We start from the raw sequence: 24280 nt of genomic DNA on the forward strand, positions 1-24280 counted from the left end.
TGGCAAATGAAATGAAAAGAGAGTTTTCCTGTCTCCTAGAATTGAAGTCTGAGCTCTTCTTCCATGGATAATTTCTCCTCATTGTTTTGAAACTGAAAGGCCCATTTTTCTCATGTAGGAGTCTTTAAGCAAAATGTTTGCTAACATAAGCATTCTTTAGGTACAAAATACTTCAGATATAAGACATAAAGTAGGTGTAAGAAGTTATAAAACTTGTTTCCTTTTCTTTACTGAAAGAAAGGGGAAAAACACAGTGTTGTCCTGCCTCAGACCACTCTTCATCCCTTGACGTATGTCTATTGCACTGCAGCTGCCTGTTTGGTACTGTCAGATGACTTGAGTGAGCACCTATCTTCAGAATATGCTTTGAAACCTCTACTCCAAATTCCAGCATCATTTTGGTGGTGCAAAATAATTAATGGGCACATAAAGTGGTGCTTCTTGGGGTCCGTATGCCTGCTTGCTAATTCATAGAATCATACTATCATTTAGGTTGGAGAAACCTAAAACTCTCAAGTCCACCACTAAACTGTATCTCTAAGCACCACATTTATGTGTCTTTTGAATACCACTTTCCTGGGCAGCCTGTTTCAATGCTTGACAAACCTTTCGGTGAAGGAATTTTTCCTAATATCCAATCTAAACCTCCTCTGGTGCAACTTGAGGTAACTTCCTCTTGTCCTATTCTTTATTACATGGAAGAAGAGACTAACCCCTACCCCACTACAACCTCCTTTCAGGTAGTTGTAGACAATGATAATGTCCCCCTGAGCTTCCTTTTATCCAGGCTGAACAATCCCAGCTCCCTCAGCCGCTCCTCAAAGGACTTGTGCTTCAGACCCTTCACCAGCTCCATTGCCCTTCTCTGGGCTCACTTCAGCACCTCAATGTTCTTCTTGTAGTGAGGAGCCCAGAACTGAACACAGGATTGATGGTGCAGCCTCACCAGTGCTGGGTACAGGGCAACAATCACTACCCTGGTCCTGCTGGCCACACTATTTCTGATACAGCACAGGATGCCGCTCCCCTTCTTGGCCAAGTGGGCACACACTGGCTCATGTTCAACTGGCTATCAACCAACACCCCCAGGTCTGTTTCTGCTACGCCGTCTTCCACCCTCTCTGTCCCCAGCCTGTAGTGCTGCATGGGGTTGTTGCGATCGAAGTGCAGCACCCAGCACTTGACCTTGTTTAACCTCGTACAATTGGCCTCTGCCCATCAACAGAGCCTGTCCAAATCCCCTGCAGAGCCTTCCTACCCTCCAGCAGATCAACACTCCCATCAAACTTAGCGTGATCTTCAAACTTACTGAGTTTATATTAATTTTAAGCAGGTCTTTCCCATTCCAAAATGAATTACTAATTTCAATGACTAGTTCTTTGACTATGAGTACACACATATTTGTTACTGCAATGCTGGCTTGTTTCATAGTCTTTGCTGATCTGACCTCTTTCCAGTGATGGAGACAAAGCAGGAAAAGTCCACCTCCTATCACTTACTGGCTTGGTGGAACTAGAACACTTTATTCTGGTTATAGCAGAGGGAAGTCATTACCTGGGTGAAGGAAAATAGAGTCTACAACACAGAGGTCCTATTAGAGTAACCAACCATAAGAACAGGTAAGACTGCAAGATGGTTCAGATGAGAAGCTCAATGATTATTTATATTTGTTAATAAAACAAAACCTCAGGAAAGGAATCAACTGTATATTTTACATTCTCTTCAGTTTTTAACAGAGTTGGATAAGGTTGTCATTTTGCTACATACTGGTCATAAGCAAGCTTTATCTGAAGTTTTCATCACATTCAGAGCCACAACAGAGTAAAACAGATTTCTTTGTACTTCAGAGAAGTTCTTGGGCAAATATGCCCTCATTTCCTTTAGATCTAACTTCTTAGAATTCCTACAGCGCCCTAGCATGGGGTGGCTGGATTTCGTCAAAGGTTTCTTTCCCTTAAGGGTTTGTTCTTCCCCTGATGAGCTCTTGTGACTCCCACTGACACTAATGGGAAGCAATGCATGCCTGAGGGACAGCTGTTCCCCCTCTCAGTGAGAAAGGAGAGAGTGGGAAAGGAACAGAAGGAAAAGCAGGGCTTTGAAAGCTGTCTAATTATAGGCTGGTGTTTTAACCGCTCCACCAGCCAGTGTGCGTAGTGAGCATTTGGCACAGTACAGTTTGTTTTTCTTGTTTAGAGAGAAGCATTTGAGAGACTGGTGAATGTGTGGGGAACAAAGCAAAGAGAAATGCCCACCCCACTGATGAAACATAGATATGGCTGCTGAAGGGAACCCAGTGGTGCATTATTAGCAATGAGGCTGATGCTGTGTCTCTTTTTGTGGGTGGGTGCCAATCCCTTTCCCAGGAAGCACTCTTGACTTCCACCATGCTGAGTGAGCATGCAAATACAAGAGTTTTCATAAAGGAACCTGAAGAGTTCTACAATGATCATCTATGATGAGTTGTGTCCATGACTGTCAGGTGTTACTGCACAGAGAAGGCCTCTGCCTTTCTCCACAGGTGACCTAAACAGAAGATTAACAACACCAGAGGCACACTAGTTCCTAATCAGAAATAAATTCACTCATGATTTTTGTTATGGGAGATCCAAATTCAGTCCTCACGGGCAGCTCACTAGGAGGAGAAGGAGGGTTGAGTATGAAAACAGAAGAAGAAAGAAATTAATGAGCGAGATTGCACAGTACAAAGCACTGCTGTGTGGTGCACCCAAGTGGTCACACACATGTGCCCACAGTGCTGCGGTGACCCATTCTTCTAGGTCATGCCTGAGTGGTGAAGAAGTGGTTGTGTCCACTTCCAGGAGCCCTCTTTCCCAACCAATTATACTGTAGACACAACATCCACATAACAGAATGCAGAGTCAGAAAACTCTGCAGATATGTCTTTTCTTGCTTTTAAGTAAATAAATAATTCTCCTCCTCTTTCCCTTCTGTATAACTCTATAACCAATTTCAGCTTGACTAAAACACACATCAGTTCAAAGAATAGCAGGTTAAAAACAGCATCCTAAAACAGATTTCATTTTCACTTCAGTGATGATGCTAGTTGTCCTTACTGGTTTCTGCCTCAAGTTTCAGTCAGACCTGGCCCCGTCCCTGTTCATCTATTTAACTTCTTCACTGCGAGCCACAATTGCGAAGCGATCTTCCAAGAGGTTGTCTTGGCAACTTAGTGGAAGACAGTTCACTCCATACAGAAAGGACCCAAAATTGGCCAGAAGGGAAGAAAAGGGTAAGAGAACCATTTATAAGATTACGTCTACCTGTCAGCTCATTCTCCTGCTTGCAGTATGGAAAACCCAGAAGCAAAAAGAAGGAACTCCTAAATCTGATGATGCAGCTGCTTGAGCCTGTTTGGCCATAAGCCCAGCGAGAACTTTAAATGGTGCATTAATTTCTACTGTGGAGGCAGAAGAATAAGAAATGTCTGTATTACAGTAAAGGTTGCATCTGAGAACTCATGGGAGATTGCTGAGTTCATATGCCTGACCTGGCATGGGTTTGTGTACCTGAATTTACACAGCAAATCCCGGAAAAGAAATATAAAGGATGAATCCCAGGAGAGGTGTCTCCCAGCACACCAGGGTTCAGGTCTGTATTGAAGTTCTCACATCTTAGAGGATTGAAACCACCTAATAATACAGTTACTCTACATTTGGTAAAAGACATTTTAAAATTTTTGGAGGCCAAGGTTAGTCTGCTCCTATGTGACTGAAGAGAGCCAAAGGCCTGAGGAGCATGTGCAGGGTGCTGAGGTATCTGTGAGAGGCTCCCCACCCTGTCCCTGTGCCAGCACAGCAGGGTTACTCACTTCTGTCACCCCAGAGTGGGGGTCTCAGGTATGAAATTCCTCAATTGTTACTGTTAGACCTTCCCCCAACCCACCACACCATCCAGGGGTGCTTGACAGCATTAGGTTTATGGTTGGACTCAATGATCTTAAAGGTCTCTCTCAATCTAAATGCTTCTGTGATTCTACAATGTGGGAAAATGATGGTGTGCCTGAGGGTATTGATCTCTCAAAGGTGCTGGGACTGTGTTCAGAGCTTGAGAGGCTGAGGAAGGTTAGGCTGGCATGTGGGCTTGTCTAAATACAGTCACTCTTTTGGAAACACAGTTTCTGTTGCTTCCTCTCTAAAGGGGAGTACAAAATGTATAGAAAAAAGCAAACTTCATGAACTTGTGAATTTGTTTCTGGTGAAAGGTACTGTCTCAATAGCCCTAGAGAATTATTTTCCTATAATAGATACTAAAGTCTACTATGTCTTCTATTGTTTCATTGCCCATCAGAGGGCAAGTAGAAAATGAAATCCCTGGAACCAATGCAGTATTTGGACTCCTTATTCAAGTAAATGAAGTAAAAATATTTTCTCATTGCATTTTGGAAGGCCCAAATAAGAAAAATCAATTCTGTATATAGATGTAACAGGGGTATTTTCTGTGGCATTCTTATGGTCTGGAGGAGATAATACAGAAAGGAAAGGTGTGCATGGGAGAAGTCAGGACCCTGAACAGAGAGTGTTTTGAATTACCTTTGTAATTTTTTATTTCTCCTGCATATTTTATGCTCTGTGCAGTTTCCCTTTGCTGTGTTTGATTCCCATGGAAAATCCCAAGAGAGTTCAGCTCCACAGTGGTGGGTATTGCTGTGGTGCATATCATCTTTTGCTTTCAAAGTGCTAGATGAAGAGCTACCAATTCTTTGCATGCAGTGATGAGGTTATGAAAATACTCTATTTCCATCTGCCAATTTTCCACTTTCATGGATGGCTCAAAGAATTTTAAGGCTGCTGACTGTTCTGCTTCATGACAAAATATTATACACTGAATTTCCACTATCTGCATTAATGGTATGTGCAGGTACTACATGTAAATAGCAGGTGCCAGCCTGGAGACATCTCTCCTTTGAAATTTCAAAGAGGTACTTTCGTGGCTCTATGAAGGTTTTGAAATCTCAGATGCTGTTTCTTGGGGTTTTTTGTTTTGGTTTTTTTTTTTTTTTTAGTAAAGGAAACTGTTTCTACATCCTCCCATTTATCTCCCCCTCCTTTTGCTTTCTGGAGAATAGCATAATGGCAGCTGGATTGCTATGTACAAAGTCAAAGTATTCCTTGCTGCTTGGTGATGATGTAGCTTCCTATGCACTCCCTGGGGCTGTCGGGGGTCAGTTTGTACTGTTTGCAGCTTGTCTTTTCTGAGGAAGACTTTCCAGGAAGACAAGTTCACTACAGAAAACTGGGAAATCTGAAGGAGTTGCTATAACAGATGTCAGAGCAATGCCTGAAGAGTTTTTCTCCATAGGGGATCTGTCTTCAGGACTTGAAATAGTCCTTTAAGACTTTAGGAATGCCTTTAGCCTCTCCTTCATTCAGTTTGTCATTGATGTTGTATGCCAAGATGGCTGTATTCCTAAATCTTGTACATTTAATACTATCCAAAGTTCTCATGGGCTTTAACCATTCTCAGAGGTAAACATGGGGAACTGCTGTACAATGAGCAGCTGGGCAGTCTGTCCTCACACCTGCCTCTGTTGTCACAGGAAGTGTGCCCTGCAGCACCCTTCTTCCTCTTCATCTCTATCTGCACATCCTTGTCTCATTGCTGACCATCACCTCACCTTCCACTGGGGTTTAAAAGAAATCAAGTGGACAGGTGGAGAATAACTAATGGGTTGTAATTAAAGATCAAACATTTGCCAAGTTAATGGACACCAACCATCGTTTGCTGTCCTATTGCAGCAAATATGCCTGAAAGCAACTTCTTTCTGTGCAGTTGTCACACACATGAGTCTAGGAGAATCTTTGTTCTCTCCCTGTCTTTACCTATGCCAGAATGGTATTGTGTTATTGCTCCACTTTTGATTTTGCACTGTAGGTTGCAACACTGATTTAACTGTGCATATGTAGACTTGTTTCTCATCTAAGCTCTTCGTCAAGGTGAGAGAAGCACATTAATCTATTATATATACATTAAAAAGTACCTTTGGAAACTAAACCTGGGTTGTTTTATTTTTTTTTTCTTTAAATCAAAAATTCCTCTTTCAAAAGTAGTCATGGCCCAATCCAGGTGGTAAAATTGGCCTAGTTTCATTAAAGTTAATAGTACTACAGCAGTTTAAAAGAGGTAGAGAGGTGATTCTGTAGAGTCAAGAGGTTAAAGAACAGATCTGTCCAAGCAGTTTGTGAAAAACAAAGGTAGGAGACTAAATAATTACCCAGTACATCTTCTTAATATAGGATTGTTCTTGGTCCATTAACTAATACTTTATTTAAGTAGTTCCAAGTGATAGGGTTTCTACCATTTTCCTCATCATTTCCTCACAATTAAAAGAAAAACTGCTAATATAATGTCCCTGGTCTTCAGTACAGGTTCAATTTCTTCCCAGTTTCTGCTAGGGTGTACTAATGAAAAAGAGACCTCGAGTTTTATGTGTGATCTGGCATCTCTTCTCAGATATTTCCTGCTCATAAGAACTTTAGAAGAATTATTCTTTTCACTCTCACTTTATCATACAGTTCTTTCATGGTCAGGACAGATTTTCCAACTCTTCTATCAAGTGAAGGAAACGGACTCTAAAAATGAATGTTGGACCCTTCTAATGAAAGGCAGTTTCTGAAACAGAGAACAAATGCTAGACCATCTTCTGAGATTCAGGGTGCCCAGCTAACCCAAGCAGCAGCAAAAGTAATCTATTAACAGCACTAGGCCTGGTCCCACAAAAGGGCCCTTTCCCATTGAGTACCTTTTGGTCCATCAGCCCCTTTAAGTGCCTTCCCCACCAGTCTGCTAATTTCACCCACAGTCCACCATCCCTTCTAAGCTTCACTTGACATTACTGTTTCCCTGATTTCTAGTTTCCAGTACTTTTCCAGCATCCCAGATAACTCTCTGCCCTACCATCATCACCTGAGTTTCCCCGAGTCAGATCTAATTGGGTTGTTATTGTTTGACTATTCTTCTCATTCTTCCTCAACAAATACCGAGGTTTCTAATCCCACAGCAATAAGGAAAGAAAGCAAACAAAACCATATTGAATGGAGCTGCATTCCCAATGCTTAGACATGCTTGGAGATGTCTCAATTCCCTTTTTCAGCCTTATAAACTGCGAGACATAATCATTATCATCTCAGAGCTGAATCTATGGAAACTGCTTCTGAAGTTTGCTCTGGCTGTGCTCCCCTGCCTCTCTTCCTTTCCTGACCCTTCACACCCACCAGAAGCTGAAGAAGGAGGTGATGATGGTTGCTGAGCACCGGGAAAATCACCACTGGCTCTTTGCCGGCTATTATTCAGAAAGCCTTACCAGCCTCTTCCACCATTCCTTTCTATCACTGCTTGTCCTCTCTGGAGTTTACAACACAGGTGTTGATATCAGTGGTAAATATCACAGGTGTATCATTATCCATTCTCTTTTATATCAGAGGCTGCCATGAAACAAAATCTCAGAATTGAGGGCAATTCAGGAAGTTGGGTAATGTTATTGAAGAGCAGGTGACCATAGAGCTGGATGAGCTGAGGAGAAGAATAAAGCCAGTAGCACAGGTGTGAACTGGACATCTCCTCCCATTTTATTCATTGTCTACAGGGTCAGTCCCACCTTTGTGTGACTTTGAAAATGAAGGTGAGAGATTCTCTACCACTGGAGGTATAGAATTGGGGCTAATCTCAGTTAGAGACCAAGTAAAGGTGAGCTGGGGACCCAATTCACCAAAGCACCTGCAGCCTGGGTTACATTTGCTGCAGCCTGAAGTGTGAGTGAAAGACACAAACCAAGACTCTATTACAGTCCTTATTTCTTTTCTAATGTCAGCTGTAAATGTTTATCATGTAGCTGAGTGCACCCTGTCAGCTAGAAGAGAAAACCAAATAAACGGAAGAAGGAGGTTTTATTAATGTCTCTCTGATCAGAATGGGTTTATGGTGGTAAAAGTACCCAGACAGGCCCTTGCTTGAGCTAAAACATAAGTTCTTATGTAAGACAGATGTGAGAAATATTTATATAAATGGAAGCGCAAGGGAAGAAAGATGGAGGGAAGACTCTAGTCTTGATCAGGCATGTGAAGGTATGGAGAGAAACAGTGGCTCTGGGAAACAAAAGCCTTCTGGGAAGGTTAATTATTTTTTATTATAGAATGGTTTTCTTCTTCTAGGCTTTGAAGCAACTTTTTTTTTTTTTGTCAAGACAGTTTGGTCATTTGACTGTAGTCTGTCTTCCTAGTTTAAACAAGATGAATACTTTACCTTGTGCATTGCGATGCTGTGGTTTGACAGTTCCAGATGAGACTCAGGAGAGGACAGCATTGCTTTCTGCTCTGTCACTGGCCTGCAAGGTGAACTGGCCAAGTCATGTAATCAATCTTTATCTCATTTACCTGCCTTAAAGCGAGGCTACTGGGAATAATCTACCTCTTTTTAGCCTGTATGGGGTACTCCTGGTAAAAATATTGGATTTGAGCCTGTGTGAAAAGGTCTAGAGGTACCTGGTCATGCATATTCAAATACTTATTTTAATGTAGCTAAACCAATAGAGTGGCTCCTTTTTGTCCTGATCATTGAAGGAACATTTAATAACACTCAGTGCTTGAAGTCCTGCAGATTATAGAATCACTTGTAAAGGACTATTCCTGTGGTGCCTTCAGGGAGTCTCAATCTTTGCTGCTTTGGTCTGTTGAGGTTCTGTAGGCTGCTACATCTTTGACAAAGCAACAAAACATCGAAACCACCATGGAGCACAGCATAGTGTAGCTCAGAAGTGCCTATACTGGCTTTGACTCATTCCAGCAGGAGTTCTACTTGACCTAATTTTCCCTGCCTTTTTAGCATGAGCACAGCTAATGCCCCTGAAATTTTTCCAATACTTGCACTCAGATATTTTGTGCACTGTGCAGTCCCCTTGGCATTTCCCAAGCACACCAGATGCTCCACAGCTCTGAATGGTTATATTTACACTGTATTTTCATCCCAGAGTTGAGCCCTGGGCTTTGGTTCCACACACTGCTATTTTGCCCAAGCTGATCTCAGCTGTCAGGAAGGGGTTCAGATCATCCTGTCTGAGTGTGGCAGGAAGCTCACCTTGCTGCCCTCTCTTCCCTCTCCATCCCCAGGCACACCTGCATTTGCTGAAGCGGGGCTGACCTGAGAGGTTTAGGCTGCCTATGCAAGAGACAGGGTACTCAAGCCTGGACTGAGTCTGAGAACAGAAGACAAATCAGAGTTCTCACACAGCTTGTAATGTGGGATAGCTGACACATCTGTGGCAGATGCTACACAGAAGGGACCTGCCTTTTCCAGGCAGACTTACTCCCATAAACATGTGGGCTCTGGAAACATAAACAGAAAGCAGAAGAATGGCTTGGGATTATGCTTTCCTTTCCTTATACTATGTACCTCTACACTCTCACTCTCTCTCTCTCTCTCTCAGATGACTGCTATTTCTTTTTGTAATGCCATGCAAGAGCAGCTCACATGTTGGGCATCAAATGGAGATTATATGGATTCGCATCTCAGCAATTTATCTTTTGCTGACTTGTTTGAGACTCAAAGTACCAATCTGGTTTTTAATACCTCAGGTACTACGAAATTTGAAGTGACTCTGAGGAACAGCTAGACTGATTCATAAAGATTTTTACATACCCTCAGATTCAATATAGATGGATGTCTTTATTTTTTTATTCCTACCTGTAAAAGTCGTAGAGTATGTAGGTGGACACCTAGTCAGGTTTTTGAGTTGTATGGCTGGGATCTGTCCCATTCCTCAGAGGCTTGACACCTGCAGAGGAGTAAATGCGATTCGGTATGGATTTTGTACATAGTCTTAAAGCTATTGGGCAAAATAAAATAAATTCAAGAGTAGATATTAATTTCAGTTGGTGTTATTATGAGAACCCCAGAGCTAAACAGCCCAAAGCAGCATTTAATCATCTCATTTGTGTAGTCACCAATCAAACACATATTCCCTATCTTAAAAACTATTGGAAAGGGGCAGGGGTGGCAATGGTGTGATCTGCTGTAGACACCAAAAAAAATATGTAATTAAACTGAACTTCAGAGCTGGTGAAAGACAGTGACACCCAAACTATGCTCATTTGGCGTCTGAATCACCTACCTAGACATGGATATAAAGTGTCTTGTGTAGGCAGCTGCCCTCCTACTGCTGCAACACGGGTCCAACCAGGGCACATAGGGAAACTGAAATTTCATTACCCTTGTTTGACAGTCAGTAGCTGCTGTCTTTAAACAGTCCTATATCCTGTCATATAAAAATACTCTTTAAAATGTGCTTGAGAGTGTGAGAAAACTAAAACTTTGTGGTTTTTTTCTTTCCTGGCTCTTTCCCAGTGGTAGTTATAGGCACCGAGAGTGTACGCGGGCACACAGTCACATGCTTTTCCCTTAAAATGAGGGTATAAAAAGTATGGGAAGATCTCCTGATGCATGAAAACACAAAAAGAAAAAAAAAATAAAAAAAAAACTACAGAGAAACAGAAAATAAAATGCTTTTAATAACAGCAGGGCTGTATTCTCTTCATTGCTCACAGCTTGGACTTCAAGGTGTGGGTCAATTAGTTAATGGGACAGGAGCACAGATGGTGTTTGCCTCAGTTCCTGCAGTAGCAGGGCTGAATGAGGAGAGAAGTAGGAAAACCCATCTTATCAATAGGTGGCTAAAGGATTGATGCCACTGGCAGAATTTTGATTTTTTCAACCTTGGGGCAAATTCTATGGTACCTAGCCTGCCAGAGTCAGTTGTTGGGGCCGACCAGGATGGCTTTAAACTAGGTTTGAAGGGGGAAGGGGTTGAAACCAGGCCCTCCAGAGATGAGCCTAAGGGTGGAAAGCCAGAGACAGAAGTGAAATCAGCAGCCCAGCTGGAATGCATGTACACCAATGCACACAGCATGGGTAACAAACAAGAGGAGCTGGAAGCCATCGTGCAGCAGGAAAGCCGTGATGTAGTCCCCATCACATGGGGGATGACTCGCATGACTGGAGTGCTGCCATGGGTGGCTACAGGCTCTTCAGAAGGGACAGGCAAGGTAGGAGAGGTGGAGGGGTGGATCTATATATTAGAGAGTCTCTTGACTCTGTAGAACTTGAAATCAGTAATGATAAGGTTGAATGCCTGTGGATCAGAATCAGTGGGAAGGCCAACAAGGCTGATATCCTGGTGGAAGTCTGTTACAGACCACCCAACCAGGATGATGAGGATGATGAATTATTCTACAAGCAGCTGGTGGATGTCTCAAAATCACCAGCCCTTGTCCTTGTGGGTGACTTTAACCTGCTGGAAACTCAACACAGCAGGGAGGAGGCAGTCTAGGAGATTATTTCCGGTGACAGCTGGTAAATGAGCCTACCAGGGGTGGGGCCCCACTAGACCTGCTGTTCACAGACAGAGAGGGGCTGGTGAGTGATGTGGTTGGAGGCCGTCTGGGGCACAGTGATCATGAAATAATAGAGTTTTCAATACTCAGGGACACAGAGAGGGCCATCAATAAAATTTCTAGCCTGGATTTCAGGAGGGCAGATTTCGGCCTACTCAGGAGGCTGGTTCAGAGTATACCTTGGGAAACAGCCCTTGAAAACAAAGGGGTCAAGGAGGGATGGACATGCTTCAAGAAGCAAGTCTTGAAAGCACAGGAACAGACTGTCCCAGTGTGCTGAAAGGCGAGATGGCGGAGAAGATGACCAGCCTGACTGAACAGAGAGGTTTTGAAAGAAATTAGGAGGAAAAAGAGAGTTTACTGACTATGGAAAAAAGGGCTGGCTACTCATGACGAGCTTAGGAATATAGTTAGGTCATGTAGAAAGAAAATTAGAGAGAAAAAGGCACAATTTGAACTCGATCTAGCCACTTCTGTTAGAGATAAGGAGCAGTGCTTCTACAACGAGTAATTAGACTCTCTGGAATACTTTTCTGAGCCCTTTACACAGGTAGACCACATCCACTTCCAGTTCAGGGAAAATCTTTCCACATTCTTCCCATTGCCACAGCCAGCAGTTGAACTGAAGCAGTTGAACTTCAGCTGCAGAGATGCTACAGCAAAGCTGTCCCAACTTCAGTCACTTAACTGGGTGACCAAAGTTGTCCAAGGCTTCTTTCTTTGCCAAAGGACAAAGCTAGGCATCTCCAACCCATGGTTTGGATATAAGCAGACTGGACCACAGAGGGAAATGGGTGCAAGTAGCGCTCCTGACTGCAGAACACAGCAGCCCTGCTTCTGCGCCTGCTGGTAAATGAATTTTGGGAGGATAAATTCAGCCCCAAATGTAGATTGGCTCTGAGTCGTGAGCATATTATAATTCTCTGAAATCATTGCTGTGTACATTTCTTTTCCTGAGGCTATTTAACCAAGGCTTCATTATGGGAGGAGATGATACAAGGCCAAGTAATTTCAAAGGAGAACAAAGCTTGTTGTAGAGGTGTGAGCAGAATCCTGGCAGCTATCTATGGTGGGGCTGATTAGATAACACTTCTCAAACAGTTTTCATTAGAAAAGAAGTCTTTGTATTAAGTGAATTTTTAGTTTTTACAAAACTATACAAAATTCTGTGGAATTCCCACAGGACAAAAACATTTCTGAAACAAAAAGGGATTTAGGATCCTATTTCAAAATTTCAACTTGAAATTGGAAAATTGTATCTGTGCTCCTTTTCTATGCATTTTTCCTATTTCTGTTTTGTGCATGTGTTCTTTCATGAGATCACTGTTGAAATGTTCTCATTTTAATTTTTGCACAATAAAGTAATCTCTTGTATATTAATGAAACCAGGAGCCAATCTGATTAACAAAAAGAGGTAAGATACTCTAATTAGCTCAGTATAATTGCCCTCAATAATTGAAAACAGAAAAATACCAAGATATTTCAATGACCACTTGCTGTCATATTTTGATGTACCATTAGCAGTAGGAAAAAATATTATATGGTCTTAATATAAAATAATTTTTTTAAACACAAATAAAACTAAGAATTATTTTTGAAAGCTAGGTAAGAAATATTGGAAGGTTAAAAAAAATAATTATTTTGAAAGTCCAATTTCTTTTCTCTTCTGCCTGGAATTCTACTTTCATATTTGAAATTAAGCTTACTGGTAAGTTACCTACAATAAATTTGGCTGTAATGGCTTAAAACTGTGGTACCCCAGCTGTGTTTTTTCTACTGGTCAAGATAACCATTCTCAGATTAATGCTCAACAAACTTAGGGTAACCCTTCTATTACTTCTCCCAGCAGACCTCACTGGGAGGTGTAACTGAAGGTGCCAGACTTGAAAAAGAAGACACTGGAAAAAGGTCTCACTTTGTGCCCCATCATTTCTGTCACAGAAGCAGTGACCTGCAGCAGGATAGGATAGCAAATAGCTGGAGGCAGAGCATTTTATGTGGTCCTGGATGCTCAGCTGCCTCTGCCTGGTAATCTGCATCTCATAGAATTTGCAGGCAGATCTCATCCTGTCTTTGTCTTAATTCCCCCTTCTGTAAAGAATGTAAGTAATAATGCAGCTACCTACCTCAAAGCAGTGCAGGAATTAATTAATGTTAGTAAAGTCCTTTGAAGATAAGATCTAAGTATTATTATTAATAATTTACCTGCAATTTGCTCTGTGCCTTAAAAGACAGAAATAATTTACCATGAAATTATGAGATACTACCTTGGGCTATATTAAGGTCTTGAATGAATGTGAAGGGCTTACATTCCTGTTAATGTAAACTACTGTGTAGAGTTGCCAAAAGGCAGCACTGGGCTTTATGTAAATACCCAATCAGGACCTCATTATATCACAAAAAATTAGTACTTATAGGATACAAAGGTCTTATGAATTGTAAGTCACCCATTTCTCGTAATATATACAGAGGTGCAGATCTTCAAAGACAGCCTTTTTAAGAAAGGTAAGAATTAATTCATAATATGCATTTAAAGATAATAACAGAAAAGACTTGGAGATTTATTAGTCTAAGAGGTAACACATGAGGTTTCTTCAGACTGGCACAATGACATCCTTTGCATAACTTATCTCCCATTGTTTGTCCCATTCCTTATCTTAACAAGATACTTAAGCATAATCTCCATCAGAAGTACTTGCTTTGCCATAGGCTTAAGCTTCAGGAGAATCAGATTCAGTGCTGAAAAGCCAACAGATCCATGAACAGAAGCAGAGGGAACAAAAGACCCATGACAGTTCCTCCTGTCAGAGGAAGCAGAGAGAGAAGAGCCACATGCTCCTCTGACATCTTTGGCATGTAGGAGAGAAACTGAGGCAGCTCTGGCATGATTCCAGTCCTTCCTGCACTTCAAGACCAGAGGGATGCTTACAACAAAAGCTGTGCATGACTCACGTACCCCTGCTTAGCTATGACCCATGCTGCAACAACTTGCCAAAGAGTCAACTTTCCTTTGTGTGATAAATGATGATAAGCCACCAGCAACATTTTGTGAATCTCTCCTTTAAACCTTTTCCAGGGATTCAGGCACATTTTACTTCTATATTTGACTAAGAGATACCCAGAGGTATCAAAGGGGAGAGAAATATACCCGTCTGAATAGGGGATTCTTGGCAGCCACCACAGGCATGAGACAGAACAGGTTGACTACAGTGTCAGTAGAGAATATCTTCTCTCTCAGTCTGCGGACCAGGCTCTGGGCAAATTTTATGCACAGAGCATAGCAAGCAGCATAAGGAAGACTTAATATTTTTTAATAACCACTAAACTTTGGCCAAGTTTTTATCATATCAGTGACATAACATCTTCCTGAAGCCTTATCAAATTTATATCTTCAAGGTTAACAAAAGGTAATACTAATGAGGATGAAATGGCAGGGATGATGAACTCTAGCTGCTGAAGAGGTGAGAATATAAATAATTTGCCTGTGAGCAAATCTTTACAGTGGGAAGTGGCAGTGTTGGTATAACAGAGTACAGTGAGGAGCTGGAATGGACCCTAATGTATCGTATGTAAACCAAGTATATCCAATGCTTTGTGACAATGGGGTCCTGATTTTCCCCTGTCTGGAGACAAAGACATGGTTATTCTCTCTCTTTCTTTGCTTAACAAGACAAAGCAGTGGAAAAGCCTTCTCTGTTTGTAATCTGCAGATTTCTTTATCTGAGCAACTGATTCGTGGCTGAGAATTTAGGTCAAGCTAAGCAGATTTAGCTTAAGGGCCTGACCACTTTTCTTAAACTCTATCTGCTCCGGCATTTGGATGTGAGTGGTAGCATGAGTCCCTCTCACAACAGTACAGCTTATGTGATAGGAGAGAACAAAAAAGTATCATGTCTTCTCCTAAAATAAGAACAGTATTACAGCTGTTCCACACAGTCATTAGCTAACATTCATGGGTATTATGAAGCAAGTTTTCCACTACAGAATTAAAAATTGTCATTAACTCCATGCTTCTCAGAGTTTTTGTAGCTCACATTTGGGATGTGCGCAGATCAAATTACTCAGGAGAAAGTTAATTTGCAAATGACAATACTATGTTTGTACATGTTATTTGTGCAGTTCCAGTTTTAACCAGGAGAAAGCAGCGGTGCTTAAAGCAATCCATGACTTCTTTGGCTGACTGTCAGAAAATGTTCTGAGAACTAGAATTTCCCCCAAAACACTAACAATCAAGTCTTCTGCTTCTACACAGTTCAGATTATGGATGTGAGGCTGGAGTAACCCAGGAAAATACAGCTAATGACAGTAGTTCATTAGCAGTTCCTGCTTTTTTTTGTGTGTGTGTGTAACTCTTCATGTAGGTTAGGAAAAGTGAGTTGTAAACTTGGCAATAAAAGATCTTTCAACATCAAAGATGGACATTTTGTTTCCTCATCTGCATCAGGATGCAACTACTGGTTTTTGGCCCTGTCTCTGACTGTGACCTAAAGACCTACCCTGGGCCTAAGAGACCTTCCTGAGAAAAATTTCACAGAGACACTGATGTTTTTACAATGGAAACTTCTGTTTCAACAAACAAATATTTTTCTGAAAATCCTCATTTTTCTGCAGAACAGGGAGTCTGAAACAGCTCCAAGTATAAAACTTCCTGCAGAATATGATCCACCCTCGTTTCTTTGTCACCAGTGGTCCTCACTCCTCATCTTTATTCAATGGTTACTGGCCTTTTTGATTTTGCCAAGATGGTTCTTCTCTCCATTTCTAGAACTGTGCTCAGAGATACCACAGGTGTCAATTGCCTTTGTTGCTTCTGAAATCCGCATGCAGCCACACGAGCCACATGGTGGTCACATGGTGCAGACTTGGGCACTACCAGGTTGCAGATATTTCTTCGACTGTTAACACTTATGACCACATTAATGCCCATCGCCCAGGTCAAGTGTGAACTGTATTTTGAACAGTTCTTTGCATGTTGGCTCAGCTAAGACAGGCATGAAAGAAATATTTTTGTCATATTTGTATCAGATTACAGTAGCAGGTATCACTGGACTTGAATGTGCACATCCATGATTGACCAGTTCAGCTGACAGTTTAGACGTGTTTTTAGTTGCCTCTTGTCCTAATCCGACCTATACTGACATTTGTGATTTGTTTTCAATAATCTCTACCTGGGTAGCAGAATCTATATGGTCCTCATGGTCAGTGATCCATGGTCTCAGTCATTCACATTTCCATTAGATTGCGGCTGGATCTCAGCCACCTCATATGTTGAGCTCTTAGCTACAAAGGCTGCTGACAGCCCCACAGATTGGTCTCCACCTTTTCCAGTGAATTCTCACACTCAATTGAATCAACTGTGTTCTGGTATTATCTTCAATGTAATGGACCCAAGATGCTTAACATATATCAGACAATAGAGCACAGTGCAGAAATCTCTGTCCTAGCAGAGGGCAATAAGTCCCTACATAGTAGCATGTGGCCTACTTTTTAAATTGTAAAGTTGATGTGGAATTGAAAAGCAAAATCTAGACAAACATGAGAAAAAGAAGAATTAAGGCACCAGAACGAAAAATCTGTTACTCAGACACACGCTGCAAGGTCTGAAGGGAGCAAAAATGTTTACGAGAGGAAGTGACAGCAAAGGAAAAATTGTTCTCATATCCGGACGAAGGACTTTTTGAGGCTTCTCTATTCTTACTGTACTAACATTTCTGATGTGTTGAATCTGATTTGCAATTTACTTCCATTATAAACCTTTACTGTCAGCCCTATGTTCAAACTCAGTCTTCTCAACTGCTTCATTATGTCTCAGTCTTTGTTATATTGAAACATTTACTGTCAGATATATAACTTGGTTTGTCACTACATGATTGGTATTCGTGGCAGCCATCTCTGAAGTTGTCTTGAGCAATCAACCTCATGCAAGCAGTGTTATTGGCTAGACTGGAAATCTGGAATTGTCCATGGATCCAGGTGTCTTAGGGGCTACTGGCATGGGATAGAATAAAACTAACAAAGTCTTCCTTGTTCCAGCTGTTTTACTTGGTGTGGTTGGGATTGTATATTGATCTGAATATAGGTGCAGATATTTTCTCTGGATACATTAAAGAAATGAAAATGGACCTTCCATTACAGAAGAAACATGTTTCTCCATGATACAAATGATACCATGACATCTTTCAAGCAAGGTAACCCTCTAGGGAGTATTCATGTTCATCTGTTTAGCTCTGATCCTCTTGATTTTCATATAAGGGTAACTTTTCAGTTCTTAGGGTAAAATACTCTCTAGACACATTTGAGCTTTCTGCTATGGTTAACTGAGCTAGTGGAGAGGAGTTTTCTTAAGCTGTAATAACATTATATTTGTGTTAACAGCATAGTGACATCAAAGAAAAAGAAATTAAGATAAAACAAAATAAGTCCATAAGAAACTGGAAAGCCTATGGCTTGCTTCATAAGTCATGCAATTGCAATAAATAGTATTGTGCTATGACAAAAATGAATGAAAAATAATATTGTTGTGCAACCCACAATGAGTCATTTATTGGGAAAATAGCTGTGGCTTCTGAAAGGAATTCTATGTCTTCTTTAAACTGATGAGTATGATTATTTTTACTATTACTATGGGGCTGTAATGCTCCTAAAAACTGTCACTGATATTTTGGAGACTTCTACCCAAGAGAGGGTCTGGGAGATTGTATTTTTGCATTTTTTAGTTATAAAGGATACTAGTAGGTGGAGCTCTACACAGAAGCTGTGTGCCAGGGTTTGATTGCTGTTTTCATTTTAAACCTAGAAAATCAAAAGTTTTTAAATTTGCGAGGTGAGTGAGAACAATCACACTTCTACTGGAATCTGACTTCTGCTGGGGAGAAATAACAAAAAAATGATTCATAGCATCTGTTGAATATGGAGCTTCCAGCTTCCCATTTCCTTGTCAGTTCCACTTCTGAGCTGCAATTCAGTATCCCTAAAGCCCAGGAGCAATGAAAGCCTTGTGACAGGCAGGAGGTGGGGACTTGGAGACTTTGAAGCTTCTAAGCTCAGTATCCAACAGGCTCTGGGCTTTCCATCCCTCATCAGCCTTCCAGGACAGTGAACTGAAGGGAGCGGTCCAAAAAATGGGGTTTCTTGTCCTCCAGCTGGAAGGCAGATTGGTAGGAGGCCAGGCGCAGTTTTCAGTCAGGTTTGGAAGCCTGTCACAGCAACTTCATTGCAATTAAACTGTCCCAAAGAAAAATTTTATTTTTGATGAATAAGCAATTCTTTGTCAGGAAGGAAAAAGTAAGCTAAGCAGAGAATTCCCAGTTATCTGCAGTTATAGACCTGTTACTCACTGAGTGTGGTGTTCGAGGAAAATATTTTGCAGAAAGCAGAGTGGTGGGGGTGAGAGGATGACTCTGTCTATTGGTAGGTAATAGGTAATCCCACCCACAAGTTACTGATAGAGGCCTTGGAAATATGCACTGATGGTGCTTTGTTATCAGTGCAGCCAGGGCTTTGTAATGAAGATGTAGCAGGCAAAAATGGCTGTGCTGACCCTGTGGCTTTTGCTGAAATGACAGTACTGCTTGTCCCTGCCCATCTTTTCCCTTGTGCCCTCTCCAACTTTTCTCCAAGCCATCAGCAAGCTGATTCAGCTCCATTAACTGACAGAAGAGTGGTTACTTTCTTTTTTTCTCAATATGTTTTCTGTCGTCATTAGGATAGCCACAGTTAGAGCTGGAAGCTGGAGTAGGGGAGGAAGGAAAAAAGCAGGAAAGGGGAAAGCAGGATCTGTTTTCTAGTTCCCTTTCCCAGGGCCAGTAAGCCCTCTGAGCTACATCCCTTATGGCCAGTAATGCATATATGGACAACACTGTCTGTGTGCAGAGTCTGTGCTTCAACACAAATTTCTAAACCTGTCTTCATGTTTCTTCTTTAAAATTAATCTTTCCTTGCCAGTTCTTCTCAATGTACTGTACTTGTTATTATTGTTCTAATAATTTTTGGAAACATCTTTAGGATAGAGCTTACAGACAGACAAATAAGCAGGTCTTATTTTCATGTGCCTTGGTCCTATTTGTGGATTCTCTCGAGTACCATTGTTTACTCTGGTAGAATTACATTGTTATAAAAGGTAGATGAATGGCACACAAAAGTGATACCCTATTGGAGTCTGTTGACAGCAATGAGAAGTTTGTTCATAGGAAACCAATAGATTTTCTGTGAGACCATTGACACAGGAAACACATGGATTATAGAATTTTTCTTATTAGTCTCATTTTCTAGGATACAGATAATTTAGTCTATCTCTGCTCAGATGACAAGGTTCAATTTCCCACCACTACCATAAAACTTGAGTAAATCTGAGTTATTCTTTGACTGAGAGAAGCCAGGCCCTTTATAATTTTGTTCTTTTTTTTTTTATGTGTGACCATGAAACTGAATATGTCATCAGCAACATCAGCCCAAAACTGGAAAAGATTTTGTTTAAATCAATCTGAGAGTGCTTTGATTGAGTGTGGGACTTTAGCTAATAGACCCTGCACTGCATGACTGTTTAGATGGTGTTACATTTCTCACTAATAGTAATTCTGTGATTTTTTTTTTTTTCTTTCTAAATGCTCCAGTATTTCAACTCCCCTCTAGTTGATTCTTAATGCCAGAGAACTGCCCTGTACAAAGATTCTGCCCTGGCACAAGAGTTAGTAGTTTCAAATATATAATTTCATTCCCTAGGATTAACCAAAGGACAGTTGTAGTTCTAGTCTTTATCAGCAAGAGCTTTGTCTGAACAAAAGACACCTGATGAAGGAAGCCCTGTGTGCTGCATGGATGGCACTGAATATATCTTGAAAAAACAGAAGGAAGTCACAGAATCACAAGCTGCCATATGTTGGAAGAGACCTCTGGAGGCCATCTAGTCCAACCCTGCATGCTCAAGCAGGGTCACCTAGAGCAGGCTGCCCTGGACTGTGTCCACGTGGCTTTTGAACATCTCCAAGAATGGAGACTGTCTGAGAAACATGAAAGCTAGAATCATAGAATTGCTTGTGTTGAAGACCTTTAAGATCACTGAATGCAACCATTAATCTAACACTACCACATCCAGCAGTAAACCATGCCTCTAAGCACAACATCTACACGTCTTTTGAATACCTCTAATGATGGTAACTCAGCTACTTCCTGGGTAACCTGTTCCAATGCTTGACGAATCTTTTAGTGACTAATATCCAATCTAAATCACCCCTGGCACAACAAAAGAGGCCATTTCCTCTTTTCCTATCACTTATTACTTGGGAAAACAGACAGATCTCCACCTCACTACAACCTTCTTTCATGTAGTTATTGAAAGGAATAAGGCTGAGCATCCTTTTCTGCAGACTGAACAGCCCCAGCTCCTTCAGTGAATCCTCATAAGACTTGTGCTTCAGACCCTTCACCAGCTTAACTGTCTTTCTCTGGACATGCCCCACAGCCTCAGTGTCCTTCTTGTAGTGAAGGGCCCAAAACTGAACACGGAATTCAAAGTGTGGCCTCACCAGTTCTGAATGCAGGGGGATGATCACTGCCCTGATCCTGATGGTCACGCTATTTTTGATAAATTCTGGGATGCCATTGGACTTCTTAGCCACCTGGGCACACAGTTGGCTCATGTTCAGTTGCTGTCAAACAGCACGCCCAGGTCCTTTTCCATCTGGTGTCTTTCCCACCTCTCTGCCATAAGCCTGTAGCACTGCAGGGGGTTGTTGTGACCCAAGTTATAGGACCCAGTACCTGACCTTGTTGAACCTCACACAGTCGGCCTCAGTGCATCGATTCAACCTGTCCAGATCCCTCTATAGAGCCTTCCTACCCTCCAGCAGATCAACACTCCCATCCAATTTAGTGTCATCCACGAACTTACTGAGAGTATGCTCGATCCCTGCCAAATGCATTTAACTCCATTCACCACTACTCTTTGACCTTGGCCATCCAGTTTTTTATCTGTCAGTTAATCATCTTTGTAGACCTTCAATGGATTCTCTCCAGTGTATCCATGTCTCTCTTGTACTGGATAGAAGGGACAGAATGGACAAGCCCTTCAATGTGGCCTCACCAGTGCTGAGCAGAGGGGAAGGATCACCTCCCTCAATCTGCTGTCAAAGCTTGTCAAATGACTTCGGAAAACCTGTTGTTTTCCATCAAACTCTAGCTCCTTGAACTGCCACATTGTGTATGAATCTCAGCTATAATGCAAACAACTGTCACGTGCTGAAATAAAACCTGAAGAAGAAACCTGAAGAACTCAAGAATCAGACAGTAAAATAAAGGAACAAAAATGCCAATTTTTTTTCTCTTTACAAATCTTAGAGTGTTTTTAATCCAATCAAAGATTTTTGAGACTTCAACGTTGCTTGAATTTGACAATATCAATTTCATAACTATGCAGGAAACATTTTTGTTGACGGAGTATGAAATCATACCTGGAGATTCACTCACACATAAATTCCTTCCTAAAAAGATTTTCGATATGGTAAAAATATTATGAGTCCAAACAGCAGGACAGAGGAGCTGTATTTTTTTTCACCAGACACTTCACTAAGAGAATGGGGTCTCCACTTCAGAAACCTGTAATGACTATTTGTTTGGAGTCAGTGTGTGATTTTTTACTAATTCCTGAAGTCTCAGGAGAACAGTGAATTTTATGCTAAATTTATTCATAGACTCAATGTACCTTTTTATAAAGAGCATAATAATTCTGATTTGTATGTTCAAATAATACCATCTGCTCAGACTTGCAAAGGAAAAGGCAGACTCTGCTCTTATATCTCTAGGGAAGACCTCTGTATCCTGCATTTTTTTTTTTATTTAATTCTTTTGAGGGGAGAGCGAGTATGGAGAAAAGGGGTTATCAGTTTGTACAGCAGTTCCAAAATGTTGAAGGAAATTCAATGGCCTTTTGCTTGATGCAGCTTATAAGGCAGTTCCGTTAAAGAAAAAATAAAAAGACTCACTAACAAAAAAAAAATAATAAAATCAAAATAGATAAGGAATATTTGTCTCTTGGACAGACTGTGAAATCTAATGCAATAATTTTTTTTAATCACCAGCATTCCCAAGCTTTGGCAGCAATAGAGGCCATTTTTGAGTGACATGATGTGTGATATTGACAAAATCAAAAGCCCAGCATCATGGAACACTGGCCTGCTTCTTGAGCTGGATCACTCATGGAATATGACAACATCGCATGTCCTGGAAGACCATGTTTTGCTGTAGCATGTCTGTCAAATAAACAAGTGAGACTGGGAGTAAAAGAGATTTTTAGAGCACCTTGCATCTTCAAATTTCAAGGCACTTTGTAGGGACAGGGCTGAAATGGCAAACATGACAGGACTCATTAGTGCCACATGCTCTTCCTGCCCCTCTGCTGCTGCAGTCAGCATCTGGTGCCGACTTCCTTTGTAAAGCACTTTGGGGACAGGGGAAATAAACAGTCTGAGTGGGATATAATTCTAATACAAATAACAGCAAGGAGAAAAGTCCTGCCTCGGTGTGTCTATAGCCTCAGGCTCCACTTATGCAATGCATTCAGCATGCAGTGCCCTTTTTGCTCTGTGAGCAGTTCAGCTGACTTCAGTGCTGCCTGAAGGGTGCCTTCACAGTGCCTGAAGTTAAATACATATAGGTAAGTCTTTGACAAGTCATAGGCCAAATGATGCAACCTTTTGAAATTCCCTTTGCTGTGGATCTCTGGATCTGTGAGGACCTTCCCTGAAACAAGTATCACTTCTGATTCCAAGCTCTACCTGATGACAAAAAGGTAAAGATTGAGACAAAATATACAAAGGAGAGAGAAGGCAGGAGTGAAGCACATGGGAACATGGCTGTTAGGAAAGAAAGGGATCCCATGTGGGATGGCTGAAAGAGTGTAGGCATCACCAGGCACATCTGTGCACACAGATGTGGACAGACTGAGCTGGCCATGCCCAAAGATGTAGGTGCAGTCTGGCTCCTGTTTAGAAACCACATGGCTGTAATAATGAGGCTTGAGTTTGACCTGATATAATCCTGAACACACATATAGATCTAATTCTGCAGATTTAGCCTGCACACAACTGTTAGCTGAGATATGGGAGGACCAACCAGGTACAGTGGTAGATATTTGGGTGCCAAATCATCTTTCAGACCATTCCTCTATGGGAGGCAATTCACTTGCAGATTTACTGAGCATCTCACATTCACAAAGGGGAATGTGAAACATAAGGACCCAGAGGGAATCTGGGTCTTTCTAGAGAGGGTTTTTTTTGCAAAATATCTGTTGTCTGTAGAATGTTTCACAAGTATTTAAAGAAAGATGTGAAGGATATGCATATTAATTTAATTTCTGAAGTAGTTTGTATATTTATGGGTCCTGATAGGTATTCATAACTTGAAAACTGCTACTCTACATTGGACATGAAAACATTTCTTTCTCTAGCCATGCAGCTGTAGAAGTGATAAATGAGAGATGGAAAGAAACAGGTAGTTCCATAAGAATGCAGATTATCTCTGACAGGGAAGAGACACTGTACTGGCAAGCCAGTAGTAGCTGAAGAAAATGACAGATGGAAACAAAGAGAGAAAATAGGTCTTAAAGGAATCAAAAATAACCCAGCACAATATTTTTTCTTGATCTGTGGCTCTCATAATGGTGCAGTAGCCATCTCTGAGCACCTAGGAAGAGAGCTCAGTAATGAGGCAGCCCTGGCACCAGCAGCAGCCAGCAACTGGGGATAGCAGAGTGATCATTTGTCAGAACCTGAAGCCCAGATCAATGCATCCCAAACAGGGTAAGCAACAGGGTGATGGAGGGATGGGAACCTTAATTGAAACTCACAATACCCTGGCTAGATTTTCGACTTTTCCCCATTACT

General features: G+C 41.4%; 1 long non-coding RNA gene across 1 annotated transcript; it reads left to right on the forward strand.

Moving 5' to 3' along the window:
- The first annotated feature begins 15630 nt into the window (after nucleotides 1-15630).
- LOC113957527 lies at nucleotides 15631-22683 on the forward strand. Its single transcript, XR_003531194.1, has 2 exons — nucleotides 15631-15707; nucleotides 22478-22683. It is a non-coding gene; the product is annotated as an uncharacterized LOC113957527 (long non-coding RNA).
- Nucleotides 22684-24280: the final 1597 nt, after the last annotated feature.

The sequence above is a fragment of the Corapipo altera genome, unplaced genomic scaffold, assembly GCF_003945725.1.
Source record: "Corapipo altera isolate COAL_440 unplaced genomic scaffold, ASM394572v1 1, whole genome shotgun sequence".
NCBI lineage: Eukaryota > Metazoa > Chordata > Aves > Passeriformes > Pipridae > Corapipo > Corapipo altera.